Source organism: Heterocephalus glaber, unplaced genomic scaffold, assembly GCF_053883595.1.
Source record: "Heterocephalus glaber isolate CG9 unplaced genomic scaffold, H.glaber_assembly_v1.0 deba00001764, whole genome shotgun sequence".
In the NCBI taxonomy this organism is placed as follows: domain Eukaryota; kingdom Metazoa; phylum Chordata; class Mammalia; order Rodentia; family Bathyergidae; genus Heterocephalus; species Heterocephalus glaber.
This window is the reverse complement of record NW_028258461.1, coordinates 1710903-1730331: the sequence shown is the minus strand read 5'-3', so window position 1 is coordinate 1730331 and position 19429 is coordinate 1710903. Positions and strand designations below refer to the sequence as shown.

Below are 19429 nucleotides of genomic sequence, written 5' to 3'. Positions count from 1 at the left end.
AGTGGGATTTTGCAACACCTGCATCAAACAAGCTCAAATATACATTAAAATAAAATCTTAAAGTAAAGTGAAAATTATTCCATAATTGGCTCCTGCTATCTATGTAATCTCATTTCTCTTTATCAAATTTTTAGTGAGACTCTCATCTTTTCTTACCTTCAAAACTCTAAAACCATACTTGTGGTTTGAATTTTCCAAGCCCTAAACAATCTAGAATGTCTACCATAAATATATTTTACTTATAAATATGAAGGCAAAATCACAACCTTTAGAGGAGATTATCATCTTCTTTTAGCACCCTACTCTTTTTTGTAAATTTATTTTATTGGTAATTTTAGATATACGTAGTTATCGCATTTATCATAGGGTATTTGTACTTGTGCATATGTCTTGCTTTATCTTTTGTCCCCCAATCACTTCCCCTCCCTTCAACCTCTCTTCCTCTCCTTATTTACAGAAACTGACCATAGAGAAACATTTCCTATTAAATATACCCTGGTCGTGCTGTCTGCTCACTCACACTGCTTCCTTCCTGCTATGGTTTGAATGTGTGTTTCCTGCAAAATTGATGTTAAAATTCAATTGCTATTGCAACAATATTAATAGGCAAGACTTTTAAGAGGTGATTCTGGAGTCCAGAAAAGCTCCAGTCTCATGGATGAGGTTATTGCCTGAGTAAAAGGATTGTTTTTGCATAAGCTCAATCTCTCTTGCTCTTTTTAACTTCTGCCATATGATCAAGGATATATAGATGCTAGCGCCTTGATATTAGACTCACCACCCTCCAACTGTGAGTCAGTGAATTTCTGTTCATAAAAATTACCCAAAGTCACATATTCTTTTATAGCAGCACAGAATGGGCTAAGATAACCCTCACAAAGTTCCTGCTAGCCATTCTTATTCCTTCTTATAAAAGAAATGTTTCTCTTTATTTGATTTTGGATACTTGCAGAACTTGTGTTCAGAACATTTTCTCTCTTGCTATAAAATGAAGACTCTCCTTGTGTAAGTCTGGATTTCTTACTTGCCAGTGAAAATACACAGGAATATGTGTTGTAATATATATTTCTTACTTGATAGTTATTAATTACATCTCTACTGGATTTTAGGTAAATTATGGGTACATGGGAGATACTAGGGAGTGAAGAGACATAGGTTCCAACCTCATGGGGGTTACATTGTAGTCAAGAAATATGGAAGGTAAGAATTGGCAGAAAAACCAGGAATTATATAACATATAGTGATAAAGGTGATAAAAAAGGGGGAATGCTACCCTTCAGAAGTGATTAAGGGAAGGTCCTAATCAAGGTCATTCCAGCAAAGCCGAAAAAATGATAGGTAAACTGATACTATAGGTAAATTGATATGATGTTTGGGTCTTTCTGAAAATGCAAGGAGAATGGTAAAAATGGTACCAAGGTTGACCAGTAGCGCCCCCATACAGGAACACTGAAGCAAGAGAGTTAGGGTAATTACATCCTGCTTTCCACCAGGACAGGCGCTTGCCAAAACATAAGCCAATTAGTTCATGGAATCACCTGCTGGACAGAGTTGTTGCAATCTAATCATAGATAAACTTAGATATTTTATTTGTAGTTGTGGGAAGTAGAATATTTTACCTCCTTATGATGAACAAAGAATAATATAGGGTCAGTCCCTGGCCACAACCATTATATTAAGCAGACTTCTTCAGAGAAAAGAGAATCAACATAACGTGTATATTTGTGGGGTGTGTGTGTGTGTGTGTGTGTGTGTGTGTGTGTGTGTGCGTGTGTGTATGTTTATAATACAAAATTGGTTCACTTGAATCTGGAGACCAAGAAGTCCCCACATCACCATTTAATAAGGGGGAAGACCAAGGAAAGCCAGTGATGCACTTCCGGTCTGAAAGTAAGTAGGCTCAAGATTCTGGAACTCTCAGTTTGAATCTGAAGACAGGAAAAGACTATTAATTCCACTGAAGGTCTTCAAGCTTTTTGTTCCATTCAGGATTTCAATTTAGTGGGTTAGGCTCACCCACATGAGCTATAGTAACCTGCTTTACTTGGTCTACCAATACAAATGTTAATCTTATCAAGAAACACTCTAACAGAATCACCCAAAATGTTTGATCAAATGACCCTACAGTTACCCCATGGTTCAGTCAGATTGACACATAATATTAACTGTCATAACCATGTGATACAAATGATGCAAGATAATATGAGGATGAAGCCAACATTAGAAAGAATACTGAATCAATTAGGACCAGATCATTATAAAACCATACTAAAAGTTTACCTCAGTGAGAAAACATAATTTACAAAATATTTTTCAAGGTGGTTTAACAGTGGTATTTTTGGTCACTTCCAGCCAAAACCATCTGGATATTGTACATCATATAATTTTGATGGTTTTTCTAGGTTTTCATTTGTAACTTTGCTCATTTTACCTTTCATAATGTTACTCTTCCTGTTTTGCTTTTTACTTGTTAAAGCAATTGTGGTTATTCTTTTAAATTAAGAAATTTGAATCATTGGTTACAACTGGCATCCAAACAGTGATAAGTATCAAGTCTCAGGAAAAATTTCACACAGATGCCACTTCTACACATCTAATTTACATGTACACAAAAATGTGTAGTACTTATCTTCCAGTTTTAATATGTTTCTTCTTAGCCAAAAGAAGTCATGTGATCTCCACAAATATGTACTGTTTCCAATTCTGTGATTCCTATTTTATTAATACCATTATAGAGAGTTATGACTATGTGTTTTTTTTCAAATATTTTGGGTTATTAAACAGAATACTCTTTCTAAATAGTATTTACTTTTAGCAATTGCAATTCTGTATACAATTGTTGGTGATATTTTAAGAACATTTTCTACAATCAAGTACCATATTTTAAACATCAGTATGAAATGATGAGCTGTTGAATTTTAATTTTTTTTAATAAGTAACTTTCCATGCACATGTAAGCTTTAAAAAATAAACACAGGTGTATGCAAGAAGGAAAATATTCTATCAACAACATTATGTGAGATCTAAGTGTTCATTTTATCTCCAAATGAAGAAAATTGCAATTTCCTTCAACTTTTAATTGTGTAAGTGAATATTTTCTGAATATCCATGTCAGTGCAAACCACAAATCATACCCAGAGACAAGTAAAAACAAATTTGAAAATAGAATAAATTTGAATTGGTGCATTTGATTTTCTAGAATTTAAACTAAAGTGATTCTTAATCATAAAAAGTGACATTGAGGTGTTTGGGTTTCAGTTTTGACATGTGAATAACTTGAAAGTCATAATTTCCATCCTCAAAGCAAGAAAAAAATCTAAACAAATGGAAAAAAAAAACTTTTCTTGGACCCATCATAAAATTGAAGTCTCATGACAATCAGGCAAAAACAGATTCACACCTGAACTGAGCTAATTTTGAGTAGCAAACCCTAGAATCACAAGCTGGTAGGTACATTGAAATGGGAAGTATAAGGAATGGCTGGAGCCTGCGTATGGACTATGTAAGAGTGAGAAACTCCTCTGGGTGGCAGTACTAGGGAAGCCTCCACACTCTGTGGGTTTTACCTTCGATAAGTCCAGCGGGTTCTTATGCTGAAGAGCCAAGACAACTCCATCATACCATGTCTTGAGGAGCAGTATGCCCACCTTGAAATAGCCCAGATCATTCTCGTTAGTTTTCTCAAGAGAAAAGAGCTGAAAGGGTGTCTGTATGTACATTTATTATAAGGACTTGGTTTATGAAATTGAGGGCTGAAAATATCAAAATCTTTAGTCAATAATCTAGGATCTGACCGTGTTGTTTCAGTCTGAGTTGAAGGCTCAAAATGAGGAGAGTTGGTGGTATAACTTTGAAGTATGGGCTGCAAGGTCTAAGGACAGGAAAAGCTGGTGTTTCTGCTCAAGGCCAAAGGTAGGGAAAGACTCATATCCATCCCAGTTTGAAGGCAGTCAGGAAGGAGGAGTCCCCTCTTGTCTGTCCTTTTTGTTCTCTTCAACCCTTCAACTATTTGGATAAAGCCACCATAAGGAGAGTAATCTGCTGTATTCTAGCTACTGATTCAAATATTACTCTCTCCCCGAGTCATGCGGAAGATGTCGAATCAGCCCGCTGCAGACAGGCAGGTCTATGCATGCCCTACTGAGGTTCTGAGTCACACAGAAGATGCTGAATCAGCCCGCTGCAGACAGGCAGGTCTGTGCATGCCCTACCGAGGTCCTGAGTTGCGGCAGAACATGCAGAATCAGCCCGCGCCCTGGCAACAATCCACTGGACCCCCAGCCTGCTCCGCTGTACAGCCACGTGGTTCCACACTACAAAGACGCAGAGGACACTGGCCCACCAGACCATGGTACTGGGGCTTCTGAGCCACTGTCCCACTGCTCCTGGTCCAGAGGAACGGGCTTCCCAGCCACCATCCCTCCTGCTGCTACCAACCCAGAGGATAGGGCTTATGGGCCACCTTCTGTCCCGCTGCTCCCAGCCCACAGGAAAGGGCTTTTGGGCCACCAGCCCTACCACTGCTCCTGGCCCCTGTCCCACCTCACCCAGCTCAGAGGAGGTAATCCGTGCAGGCATCAACAGCCTCCACCCCAGTAGAAATGAGAAAATACATAAATAAGTCTCAAAACAAGACTTCCAGATCACCTACACCAACCACAAAGGGAAATGAGATGGAACACTCTGATACTCAACCACCTGGACACACTGAACTGGCAACAAAAAGGGATCTGGAAAAAATGAAATCAGAAATAATTTCTCAGATAACAGGAGAAATTGTGCCCCTAGTGCAAGACATGATTAATAAATCTAGAGAGGAGTTCAGGAACATAATGGAATCCCAACAGAGGAAACAAATGGAATCCATAAAACAGATGCAAATAGATTTCCAGGACATGAAAAACTCCATTGAAAGTCTACACAGCAGAATGAGCTAATGTGAGGACAGAATTTCAGATATAGAAGATAAGATTGCAATTAATGACCAGGAAAAGAAAAATTGTTTCAAAATTATAAAGGAACATGAGAAAATAATCCAGCAGCTGCTAGATGATGCAAAGAAGAATAACATAAGAATGATTGGAGTCAGTGAAGAAACAGGAGAGAGTGCAGATGACATAAAAAATCTCTTCACAGAAATAATGGCAGAAAACTTCCCAAGCAGGGGAAAAGAGCTTGACATACAGATAAGTGAGGCATATAAGACTCCAAATACCCTTGATCAAATAAAACTACACATAGGCATACAATCGTTAAGATTCCAGAAACACAACAGAAGAACAAAGTTCTACAAGCAGTTACAGAAAAGAAACAAATCACATACAAAGGAAAGCCCATCAGAATTTCAGCAGACTTCTCAACACAAACCATCAAGGCAAGAAGAGCTTGGAGTGACATATTCCAAGCCCTAAAAGAAAACAGCCTCCAACCCAGATTGATGTACCCTGCAAAACTATCTTTCAAAATGGATGGAGAAATAAGATACTTTCATGACAAAGAGCACCTTAGGAACTTCGAGAATACCAAACCAGCACTCCAAAGGATTTTACACAATATCCTAGGAACAGACATTGAGGATCACAACCCCAGGAAGCAAAGCAGAATGAACCCATCTGGCATGACAAGAAATTAAATGTAAAGGGGGAGAATGCAACAGAAGGAAAAAGTCATGGCAATGACAAGTCAATACATTTCAGTTATAACTATAAACATTAATGGTCTCAATTCACCAATCAAAAGAAATAGACTGGCAGAATGGGTCAAGAAGCAAAATCCAACAATATGCTGCATACAAGAAACACTTAATTCAAAAGGAAACTCATAGACTGAAAGTTAAAGGGTGGAAAACAACACTCCATGAGACAGGAACATGAAAAAAAGCAGGAGTAGCTATCCGCTTGGCAGATCAAGTAGATTTCAAATCAACACTGGTTAAGAGAGATGAAGAAGGACACTATATCCTTGTAAAGGGAAGAATCCAAGAGGAAGAGATGACAATCATAAATATCTATGCAACAAACACTAGTGCACTCAACTATATAAAACAAATACTAATGGACATGAAAAGACATATATGCACTAATACAATTGTAGTGGGAGACCTCAACACCCCACTGACACAAATAGATAGATCAACTAGAGTAAAAATAAGGAATGAAATAGCAGAATTCAATCGAACTCTTGAACAAATGAACTTAACAGATATTTACAGAGTCTTCCACCCCACAAAATCAGAATACACATTCTTCTCAGCTGCACATGGGTCATTCTCCTAAATAGACCACATACTCACACATAGAACATGTTTAAGTAAGTGCAAAGGAATTGAAGTTATCCCCTGTATATTATCAGACCATAGTGGGATGAAATTGGAGATCCATAGCAAAAGAAACTGGAAAAATTTCATAAACATGTGGAAATTGAAAAACACACTTCTGAATAACCAATGGGTCACAGAGGAAATCAAAGAAGAAATCAGATAGTTCCTTCAATTAAATGAAAATGACAATACAACATATTGGAATGTATGGGACACAATGAAAGCAGTCTTATGAGGGAAATTCATAGCAGTGAATATGCACATTAGGAAAACAGAAAGAGCCCAATTAAACAACCTGATGCTGAACCTCAAGCTTCTAGAAAAAGAAGAACAGGACAACCTCAGAGCTCATGCAAGGGAGGAAATTATAAAGATCAGAGGAGAAATCAATGCAATGGAGACTAAGAGAACAAAACAAAAAATCAATGAAGCCAAGAGTTGGTTCTTTGAAAGAATCAGCACAATTGACAAACCCTTAGCCAACCTTGTCAGAAAAAAGGAAAGAAAAGGCCCAAATCCATGCAATTAGGAAGGAAAAGGGTGAAATTACATTGGCTCCAGCAGAAATCAAGAGGATCATCAATACCTGCTTCCAGAACCTATAAGCCAATAAGATGGACAACACAGAAGAAATGGACAGATTCCTAGATATATATGAATTACCAAGGTTGAATGAGGAAGACCTAAAAATTCTGAACAACCCAATATCAACCAATGAAATTGAAAATGTAATTAAAAACTTATCAACTGAAAAAGCCCAGGCCCTGATGGCTTCACTGATGAATTCTACAAGACATTTAGAGAGGAACTGCTGCCACTACTGGTTAAACTCTTCAATGAAATGGAAAGGGAACCAATACTCCCAAATTCATTCCTGGAAGCAAGCATCACCTTGATCCCCAAAGCAGAGAAAGACCCAACTGAAAAACAGAACTATAGGCCAATCTCACTCATGAACATAGATGCAAAAATCCTTAATAAGATACTGGCAAACAGAATGCAGAAGATCATCAAGAAGATCATACACCCTGATCAAGTGGGATTCATCCCAGGCATGCAGGGATGGTTCAATATACGCAAATCAATCAATGTAATACACTATATCAATAGAGCCAAGGACAAAAACCATATGATTATCTCCATAGGCACAGAAAAAGCATTTGACAAAATCCAACAGGCATTTATGATAAAAACCTAAAAGAAATTGGAATAGATGGTCTCTACCTCAAACTGATAGAAGCCATCTATGAAAAAACAAAAGCCAATATCATACTAAATGGTCAAAAAATTGAAATCCTTCACACTAAAATCAGGAACAAGACAAGAATGTCCACTATCATCACTCCTGTTCAATATAGTTCTGGAAACATTAGCCATGGCAATTAGACAAGAGAAAGAAATAAAAGGAATAAAGATAGGAAATGAAGAAGTCAAATTGTCATTATTTGCAGATGACATGATACTCTATATAGAAGACCCCAAGAACTCCACCAAAAGTCTTCTACACTTAATAGCCAAATTCAGTCAAGTAGCTGGTTACAAGGTCAACACACAAAAATCAATAGCTTTCCTCTACATCAATGACAGACTCACTGAGAAAGAAATAGGGCAAATAATTCCTTTCACAATTGCATCCAAAAAACTGAAATACCTAGGAATAATCCTAATGAAAGAAATCAAAGACCTCTTCTGTGAAAACTATAGCACTCTGAAAAGAGAGATTGAAGATGACATCAGAAAATGGACAGACATCCCCTGCCCCTGGGTAGGAAGGATTAATATAGTGAAAATGGCCATACTTCCAAAACTGCTACACAGATTTAATGCAATTCCAATTGAGATCCCAGCAGCATACTTCATGGACCTTGAGAAAACAATCCAAAAATTCATTTGGAACAAGAAGAGCCTCAGAATAGCAAAAGCAATTCTAGGTAACAGAGACGTGGCAGGGGGTATCACAATCCCCAACCTGCAACTATTCTACAAAGCTATTGTGATAAAAACAGCATGGTACTGGCAAAGAAACAGACCTCAGGACCAGTGGAGCAGATAAGAAGATGCAGAAACAACGCCAGACACACTCAGCCATCTCATCTTCGATAAAGGAGCCAAACACCCTCACTGGAGGAAAGATAGCCTGTTTAATAAATGGTGCTGGAAAAATTGGGCTTCAACTTGCCAAAGATTAAAACTAGACCTATACCTCTCACCATGCACTAAACTAAAATCAAAATGGATTAAAGATCTAAATATTAAAATAGAAACTCTGAACCACTTGGAACAGAGGTTAGATAGAACCCTTGAAGACATCGGTGTAGGAAAAGATTTTCTGAACAAAACCTCAGTTGCCCGTGAACTAGAACAAACCATCAACAAATGGAATCTCTTCTTATTAAAAAGCTTCTGCACAGCAAGAGAAACTACCAGCAGTGTGAAGAGACAACCTACAATGTGGGAAAAAATCTTCACCTGCTCTTCCTCAGACAAAGGTCTACTATCTTGAATCTATAAAGAACTTAAAAAGATCAGACCTCCCAAATTTAAAGACCCAATCTGAAAATGGGAATCTGATATGAACAGACATTTCTCAGACAAGGAAGTAGAAATAGCAAATAAATACATGAAAAAATGTTCAACATCACTGGTCATTCAACAGATGCAAATGAAAACAACGCTGAGATTCCACTTCACTTCAGAAAGAATGGATCCTATCATGAAATCAACCAATAGCAAATGGTGGCAGGGCTGTGGGGAAAGAGGAACCCTGCTCCACTGCTGGTGGGAGTGTAGACTGGTGCAACCACTGTGGAAATCAGTATGGAGATACCTCAAGGAACTAGGACTGGAAGTCCCATTTGACCCCACTATTCCACTGCTGGGGATCTTCCCCAAAGAATTAAAAGAATCATACCACAGTGATATATGTGCACCCATGTTCATAGCAGCACAGTTTGTAATAGTTAAAACTTGGGAACAGCCCAAATGCCCATCATCAGGAGACTGGATAAAGGAAATGTGTTTTTTTTTATAAAATGGAGTACTACTCAGCCATAAAAAATGAGAAATTAGAGACATTTATAGCTAAGTGGATGCACATTGAGGTGATACTCTTAAGTGAAATAAATAGGACACACATGTATAAATACTGAATAGTTTCTCTGGTGTGAGAAACTGAAAGTGTAAATAAGGACTAAATGTATAATAGGTCATGTGAAATAGGAAGAAAGGGGGCAAAAGGGAAGGAAGTGGGAGGGCTAGGGGAAAGGATAGAAGGGAATGGTATTAATATGAGAAAATGGAAAAATAGGAACAAAATCTTTGTAAATAGGGAGGAATGGAGGGGTTGAAGGGAGGGCTGTGCAAGGGTGGAAAATAAGAACCAAGAGAGACTATGGAAATGTGGAAATTTCCAATTATGCATGTCATTATATTGTATACCTAAAATGTACCAATGATTAGAATGAATAATCGATAATGCAAAATAGGAAGAAAAAATCCAAAGGGGTAGGTGTAGTAGGAGGGTCAGGCGAAAGGAAAGAAGGGAAAGGAAAAATGATGAGAAATGGAAAAAATGGAAATAAAGTCTTTGTAAATAGAGAAGGGTGGAGGGTGTGAAGGGAGGGCTAGGAATGGGGCAAAAATAAGAACCAAGATGCATCATGTAAAGGTACAATTCCCAATGAGAAATGTAATTGTGTTGTATACCTACAATGTACCAATAAAAGAATTTAATAAAAAAAAACAAATATTGCTCTCTCCATCACTGACATAACCAGAATAGTGTTTGACCAAATGTTAGTTCATCCCATGGATCAGAAAAGGACACATACAATAAATCCTCACAAGTTTCTGTAACAATGGCTTGCTGTAATTGGGAAATCATTTTACCAGATCTTCAGAAAACTCATGAAAAGGACAACAACTCAATTCCAACCTCTTCTAGCCTTCTTGTCTCATACAAAGTGTAGAAGAAGCTAAGAAACAGGTGTGAAGGCCACAGTATGGGAAGGACACTAAAACCCGAGATTTAATCAGAGAGCAGGGTGTGACTCCTCCCCAGTATTTTACTACCAAGTCAAAAGTGCTCAAGTATAGTAGCAGTGGATTTAAACTGAGTGAGCAACAAAGTACAGAGTCTACTATTCTTAGCGAACCCCACAGACAAGAAGAGAAAACAAACAAGTGTATATCTTAGTCCTTTTTCTGTTCCTGTAGCAGGACACTTGAGACTAGGTAATTTATAGAGTTTTAGTTTGGTTCACAGTTATAGATATTGGGAAGTGCCAGAATTTGGCAGTAGCATTTGCTTAACTTCTGGTGACAGTCTCATGCTGTTTCAACTCAGAACAGAAAGCACAGGGGAAAGTAGATAACAAGCAAGAGGGGCAGTATTGCTTTACAGCAACCCACACATACACTAATGCTATAAGAGCAATAACTTACTCACATGGATAGGCATTAATCTACTCCTGAGAGCTCTCCCTTCATTATCCAAACACCTCCTACTAGACCACACTACCTCTCAGAGTTGTTACATTGGAAATCAATTTTCAACATGAGTTTTGGTGTGGACATAGGACAAGGAAACCATAGCAGATATTGAAAGAATTTGAAACTTTTGGCAGCTAAAGCTACAGCAAACAGTACACACTCCCAATTGCTAAACAGATTAACATTAAACCTGGCAATATTGAACTTTACCTGAGCCCTATAATCCTGGAGAGGAATTGCTGTTAAAAAAATCTCACCACCCTTTGGATTATGGGAAATAGATTACTGCGAAGAATCACCCCTCCTCATATGATTTAGCTAAGACTTTCCTCTCTTGTTTGTCTAGGACAAGGCTAGCCACAGAGACTCCCAATTCCCACTATTTGTGTTGTAAGTGATTAATTAGCTGGAGTATTTGGCCCCACTGATTAATGAAAACAAAATGCTTGTTATCCTAAGCTGAGAAAATTTAGTTAAGCTTCTTCCTTCCCAAAGGGTCTTGAATTTTGACTCAATCCTAAGTTTATACATGCACAGAAATGCATAACAACCCCTCCTTGATGATCCCTCCAGACAATAGAGGGGCTAAGAGGCCAGGCATCTCCAAGTCCTGTTGCCAGTCACAGTTTACTAACGTGAACATCTGAACAGTCTTATCATGCCACGAGTGCATCTCACTTCCCCAGACCCAGTATCTATTACCCTATTTACTCCATACTGTAAAAGAAAATTTCATTCTGGATGACTTTTGAGACATTTATCAGATTTTCTATGTTCTCCCTTTTGCACTAATCTTTTCAAATAAAGTATCTCCTTACATAAGTATTTGTTATTTGACAAACCTCAGATGTGCTTCTTCAGTTCCTGTTCAGTGATATATCATGTCTGGATTTTTTTAAAAATCACAAGTCTAAAGGCAAAAAATACACATTCTTAAGTATAAAGCAAATATCCTAACCAGACTTAGGTATGACACAGATTTTGGATTTCTCGGGCAGGGAATTTAATACAACTTTGACTGGTAAGTTAAGGGCTCTATTCCAAAAAGTTTACAATGCAAAACAATGGACGGGTAATGTAAAAGGAAACAGAAACCCTAAGAAAAAGGAAATAGTAGAAATCAAAAACACTGTAATGCAAATGGGGAAAGTCTCTTATAGGTTCACCAGTTGACTGGACACAGCTGAGCGAATAAATTTGTGACCTTGAAGCTATCAATAGAAGTTTTCTCAACTAAAATTCAAAGAGAAAAAAGAATGAAGAAATGCAAGAAAACAGCCAAGAACTATGGGAACATTTCCAAAAAATGTAGCAAATACATATATTAAAAAGCATAGCATAGCAGAAAGAAAATAGAGAAAATGTGGATCAGAAGGAGTAAGTAATAATGGTTCAAGACTTCCCAAAATTAAGAACAGACACCAGACTGCAGATACAGGAAGCTCAGAGAACAATAAGAAAAAAATAGCAAAATGATATAAACCTAAACTGTTCAAACTGTAGAAAATCCGGGACAGAAAATTTTGTGAAAAGCAAAAGAAACCATTTTACTGAGAGAGGAACAAAAATAAGAATTACATTGGAGGGCCAAGGATTTAGCTCAGTGGTTCTGCCACCTGCCTCGCAAGTGCAAAGTCCCCAGTTCGATCCAGGGTACCAAAACAAAACAAAACAAAAACAAATAAACAAAAAGAATTACAGTGGAATTTTTGTTTTTGAAAGATACAAGCAAGAAAAGAGTAGAGTAAAACATTCAATGTGTTGAAAGAAAATAAACACCAGCCTGGGATTCTGAATACAGCAAAATTAGTTTTCAGAAAGGAAGGAGAAGTATAGACTCTCTCAGAAAACACTGAGCATTCATCACTAATAGTCCCTGCTTGAAATGTTTAAAATCCTTTAAGGTTGAAGAAAAATTATATAAGCCAGAACTTCAGCTCTACAGAAAAGAGTAAGAACATTGAAAAGGGAATAATTAAGGCAAAATAAAATTTTTTTTAAATTTTGTAATTGATCAGAAAAAGTTGTTCAAAGTAATATCAGCAACCACATATTGAGTAACTATAACATATGGACAAGTGAAATGAATGGCAGCAATACCACAAAAGACAAGAACAAAGAACTAGGAATATTCTTTTATAAGTTACCTTTACTACCTGTGAAGTGATATAATGTTATTTGAAGGTTGATTTGGTTCTGTTGCAACTCTAGTTTAATATGTAATGACTTATATTGCCAACTTTAGGACAGCCAGTAAAACAATTTTAAAAAGAATATGCTTATCCTTAGAGAAGAGAGAAAAATGAAATCATATAAAATGCCCAATTAAAATGGAGAAGAAAAAAGAAGAGAGGAAGGAAAAGAAAAAACAAAGAACAATTATTGCTAATAGAAACTCATTATAAATCTTAGATATTAATCCAACTATAACACTACTTACTTTAAATATGAACAGTCTAAATACATTTTTAAAAAATCAAATATTACCATAGTGGATTTAAAAAAAAAGGCTGAAACCCAACTCTATGTTGTCCACCAAAAATGATATTCAGAAATAAGGAAAGCAGATAAGGAAAATTAAAACGAGCTCAGAGGAATTGGGCATGGTGGTACATGCCTGTAATCTCAGCACTCTGGGAGGCTGAAGCAGGAGAATTGCAAGTTCAAGCTCAACATGAGCAACTTAGTGATGTAGTGAGATCCTGTCTCAAAATGAAAAACAAAGGACTCAGGATATAGCTCAATGGCCAGATCCTGAGTTCAATCCCCAGTATCACATTAAAAAAATGAATGAAAAAAATTAGCTCATGGAAAAATATCTAAACTACGGTAACACATAGGCATTTTAAAGAACATTCAGTTAGCATTTAACGAAAAGCAAGAAGAAAACAAATCAGTTTATGAAAAATAACAGTTTTGTAAATTTCTATTGTTTCTCTGCATCTTGATTTGGGGACTGCACAATGTTTGAAGATCTCTAAGTGTTGAAACACATACATAACATACACATCACATAAGCCTTGAAAAAGTATCATCTGGTTGGTGGTCTCATGCTAGATTGATGTGTACATCTTATCACATGTAGCTGGAACACAAGTAAGGGAAAGGCTGATATTTGAGCCTAAAAGAAAAGTTTATCATCATAAACAACTTTAGCTTGGAAGTCACCAGTATGATGAGATTCTTTTTTAGTTTTGCATCTTTGAAGACCTGTATACTTGGAAAACACAGATATATTTAATACACCATGAATTCAGCAATAATGAGTGTCATGGCTATCTAGAAATATTTGTTCACATTGATTTGTTTGTTTTTTTTTTCTCTTAAAGAAAAACTAAGACTCCCTTTAACAGGCTTTACAGTGTGTAACTGCATTGATAAGAATCAAAAGACATCCTTAGAGCTCCTATAAACCTAGAAGATGGTTTTTATGATTAGCAGAGTATCCGGAACGATGTTCTAGGAAGAATTTTCTTTTTTTATCTTTGTTTCCCCATGACTGAGATTATTTGGGTTGTTTTTTTGTTTGGTTTGGTTTGGGTTTTTTTGCTTTTCACAACTTTATTTCAACATAACTATGCTTACAGAAAAGCACTCATATTGGTTAAGAGAATGCAATTTATCTTATCCTACACAATTTCAACCAAAAAGTTGATACATGGTTTAAGATTTTACAAAGGATTTGCAAATTGGTTTATTTTTATCCATTACAAATGTATAAAAGATCCATCAAATACTGCTAAAGAAGGCAGCAAAAACTTTGAGAAACATACCTTTGGTTTGCCTCAGAAAAGTAACAAGTAACAAATACAAGTATTAGAGTTTATAAAATTGGTGCAACAAAACATTGTTGTAATGTTACAATGCCAGTTTACAAAGTTCAGTAACTGGTGGATGTGGGAGAGTATGGCGGGGGTGGGGGGTAGGGGCTATGTACACACATGGAACTGTAAAAGCTATCCATTTTACTAATAATGCACATATATTGTGAATCTACACATGAGCAGATGAAGTGAGCTGGTAATGTTAATTCAGATTTAAGAAATTATCTGAATCTTGTTTTTGTAGACTGAGATTCTTTTAACTCCCTCTAATGGGGGATTTGTGTACACCCTGAGAGTCGCTTCTCTCATTTAACCTTCCCCTGCAATGGAGGTCTCATGGATCTAATGTACAGTTGAAGGGTAAGAAAAACTATTAGGTTAGGAAAGTTATGCTTTAAGTAGAAAATTTGGGAGTACATTCAAAATAATTTTCAAAGTCCTATCTCCTGGTAAAAATTAATTTTGTTTTTATGTGAGTTTCTTTCCTAAGCACATTTTGAAATTGAAATGTGGCCTGCCCTCTCGAAGTCTTACTGTGCACTCTGTCTAGCACCATGGGGAAATGGAATGATTGGGTAGGAGGACTGCAAGAGCAAGTAGAAAAGAAAAAGAAAGGTTTTAAGGCTTTGGTTGAATTTAAAGAAAATATGAATAAGAATTGGAAGCAAGAACTAGAAAAGCATGAGAGAAATTATTAAGTGGAAATGAGAGCTCATCAGAAAAATAGAGAAAGAAGAAAGACATCTGGTAGGTTTTTCAGATTCTGAAGATGAGGAAAAGGAGCAAGTGAAAAAGAGAAAGGAAAAGAAGAATTCTTCACATAAATCTTCTGAAGACTCCATGTCAGAAACTGAATCAGGCAGTAAGGATAGTTTAAAGAAGAAAAAGAAATCCAAGGATGCAACTAGGAGAGAGAGAGAGAGAGAGAGAGAGAGAGGGAGGGAGGTGCCCTGAAGATAAACCTTTGTCTTCTGAGTCCTTTTCAGAATCAGATTATATTGAAGATGTACATGCAAAAAAGAAGAAAAACAGTGATGAATGAGAAAAAGCAAGAGAAAAAAACCAAAAAAACAAGAGTATAAGAAACACAGTAAGAATAAGAAAAAGAAGGCTGCTAGTCAAGTCCTGACTCACCTTAACATTAACACAAGCCAGGATCCCCTTATGAAGAAAGTGCAGTGTCTAAGGAAATTTCAACTGTGAAAACCATGACTTATTCACTAAAATGCATGGGTTTTCTTGTTTTTAGAATTGTTCCTGAACTATTCAGTGGCCTCTCAGACGTCGTGTGAGAAAGGGCTCTGATTGTTGCCTGCTGCTTGAAAGTCTACTTTTTTCTCCTCCGGTGTTTAACATCTCTGGGAGCTAACACATTGCAGTCATACTAGTGGTTAAGATATGTGGAAATAAAGCTAATATTTTTAACTGGAAGCATCTAATGATAAACCAGCAAAAATTGAATCTGGAAACATCTCTAAGATATAGTCAGAAATGACCAGATGACTCTAGTTAAAATTGTGAAGTAGGTATTTGTTATAATTACTTCATCATTGCTGAGGCAAAAGGTTTATTTGGCTTACAGTTCATAGAGGTTTTAGTGGCAGAGGGAATCAGTTCAGGACAGACAGACAGTAGCAAAGCAACAAGAGACATTAACAGTGTCTTTCTGCCCCTTTTATCTTATTCAGACTACTTAGGGCAGCTACCACTCACTCTTAATCCTAGTGCCTTTGGGCCTAGCACTGCACCATGAATCAGTCACACCTAGATCCAGCCTCCTCTGAAAATGCCCCACCTAAGACTACTTGAGGCTTTGAGGGACATCTAGACACAAACCATAATAGTATTACATTAATATTTTGAAATCCTTCCTCTGTGGATGTGTATTTTAATTTTTGCCCCCTTGCATACTTTTATTTACCTCAGGAAGGGGCTTTTAGGGTGGAGGCAGGTAGTTTGCCATCTCTTTAGCAAGAAGAGTGGTGCATCTTGGACCCTCACACATCCTACTTTTGTGGACACAGTAACCATGCTTCCTGGCAAGGTTGGAGCTGGGTACCAGCGGTCTTCCCTTCACTGAGCTTAACGACTTCCTTCGACTTCGTCATACACGGCTTTGGGTGAACCATAGAGCCCTTTGCAGCATGAGAAAGCCCCCAAAGCTCTGGGTTAACCTCCACATCAATAATAACTGATTTTATTTTAGCTTCAGAGTGTGTTGCATCATTTGAATTAACTGTGACTATTCTTTGACTTTGGAGAAAAATTGTTTCATGGAGACACTGGTCCTTTTGGGACATAGTAGCTAAAGATTCTAAAATGCATGCTTTATAGTGTTAAATTTTAACTAGTCAGAAAAATTTTATGTAACCAAGGCCAGTTATTTTATTTTTTGGTATGAATGTTGTTTAGACTGCAATGTATAGCTTTTGCTAAGTCTTACTCTTGCTGTCTCAAGTTCATTACTATGTTTAATGACACACTGGCCAAGATATTCAGCATGTAAAAAGCAGGTTTTAATTTTTTGATTTTAAACGGCTTCATATTGAAGCTTGGACTAATAAACAAGTTACTTGGCAGATCTGGTATGCTATATCTTGTTACATAAAAGTATTGCCAGAATCTTAGTAAATACAATGTTTTTCTTTAAAAAATGAAATGAATAGAATGCATAATACTAAGAGCTCCCTGCATTTATATTTCAAGATTTTTTACTCTGATTGATTTTTCTTATTCGAAACAATCAGCTTTTTGCCATCAGTTGGCCTTCATGAAGTCTTTCAGGTCCATATTTATTAACATAAACATTTTCCAAATGTCTTCTTTGTGTTTTTATTTAGTATGTAAATACACTGACTTTAAAATCAGACAAAAGCAAAATTAATTCCTTCCTCAAAAATGCTCATTTGATGCCAACTTTGTACCAGGTATTCTAGTGGGTACTTTGGATACATTAGTAAGGACATCAGACAAAACCCCGGTGTTCATGGAACTACACTGGAGAAAGGTAATTTTTTTTTTTGGTTTTGATTTCTCAGACAAGGTCTCCCTTTAGCACTCTCAAATGCTGAGATTACTGTACCTGGCTTGAAGAGGGCTAATATTTTAAATGTTACATAATAGTTTTTTTAATGACTATATTCATTATTTTTTTAAAAAATTTATATATAATGAAATTGAGTCTTAGGGAGGTCAAGTGACTTATGAACATCACATGGTTGACAAAAAAGCAGGCCAAGTTTGTAACCCAATTTTGTCTTTGACTTTCAGGATAACTTCAGGAAATAGCATTGTTCTTGTTACAGGAATGATGATGCTATATTTGAGTGAGGAATCTTTCTGAAAGCAAATTGGAAAATGACCAAGTATAGCTACTGAGTCCCATCTTGTCTATTTAATGGTTTAGGATTTAATGGCCATTCATTGATTTCTGATGTCTCCTTTTATTGCATTACTTAGGGCAGACATACCATCTTCAGGCAAATGCTAGAGTTTGTATGAGAATCAGAACATGTCAGAGACTTATACTCAGTATTTGGGAAATGACTCTGTATAAAGAGATTTTAACATAAAAATATGAGTGTTTACAGTGCATCCTAAATCATCAGGAAAATGTCCTTAGGACCAAAACACATGGAAATGAAACAAAGCAATTCATTTTCTTGCATGATAGGTTATATTCCAATCAGAGAACAATTTTTCAAATAATTCATGCCTATGGAATTACGCAGCAAGCAAGCATTTAAAGTAATTATACAACTTGTTATTATAGAGCCAAATGTGTTTCTTTTTGTAATTCTGTTTTCCATGGGAATTAGATATTAATATGTTGATAACATACAATTAAGGACATTAATAAATTATTAAAATTAAAATAAGTCTAATGTTTCATAGCAGGTATTCTGTTCTTGGTTCTGTTCCTTTTTCTTTCTTTTTGTTTTGCTTTGCATGGTTTCCTTCAGTGATGTTTTTTCATCTAAATGGATTTAACTTCTTCTTGTACTTCAGTAACTCATATTCTAAATTTTCTTCTGATCTCTCAGACCATATTTTCAGTTGCTAGTTGGACATCCTTACTAGGTGACACAAAAGCAACTAAAACCCATTGGAAGTAAAATAAAATTGTTTTCTCACTTATATACCTTTATTTTCATATATATATATATATATATATATATATATATATATATTCTCCTTTGCATAACGTAACCAGTTCAGGTCTTCCTCACCTACTCTATCTCACATGTTACACATGTGTATCAGTCAGTGCTCACTAGAAAAACAGATTTAATATGATATAATATAGTATATTATTATATGTAATAATATATACTATAGAATAATAATGTATAACAATGTAATAATATATAATATTATAGATATAGATTTACAAGGTAGGCTTACAATGGGTGCCTGCAGAATCTGGTGTGGAAGCATGTAAAAGGCTTGCCTGTGAGCTGGAGATCTGAAGGATCCAGGTGAAGATCAAAGGCCTGGAGGTCACTATAGTGTCCATGTAAGTCTGTATCAGGAGACTGAAGGGCTTGCGATATTAGGCTGAAAGGTCTGTGTTGGAAGGCTGAAGTCTGTACTGGAAGCCAGGAGGTGACACCCAAGGTGAGGTGAAGACTGGAGCTCCTCTGAAGAAAGACTGAGCCTTCCTCCTTCATTTCCCTTCTATTCCACTCAGGCGCCAGGCCTATTGGTTGGTGCCACTCACACCCAGGGTGGCTCTTCTGTCTTCAGAAATCCCATCACCCACACCCAGAACTATGCTGAACCAGTTTAGTTGGGC

At 36.6% G+C, this 19429-nt stretch overlaps 1 pseudogene; it reads left to right on the top strand.

Annotated features, from left to right (window-relative positions):
* The first annotated feature begins 15188 nt into the window (after positions 1-15188).
* Positions 15189-15837, top strand: LOC110345359 (uncharacterized; annotated as a pseudogene).
* Positions 15838-19429: the final 3592 nt, after the last annotated feature.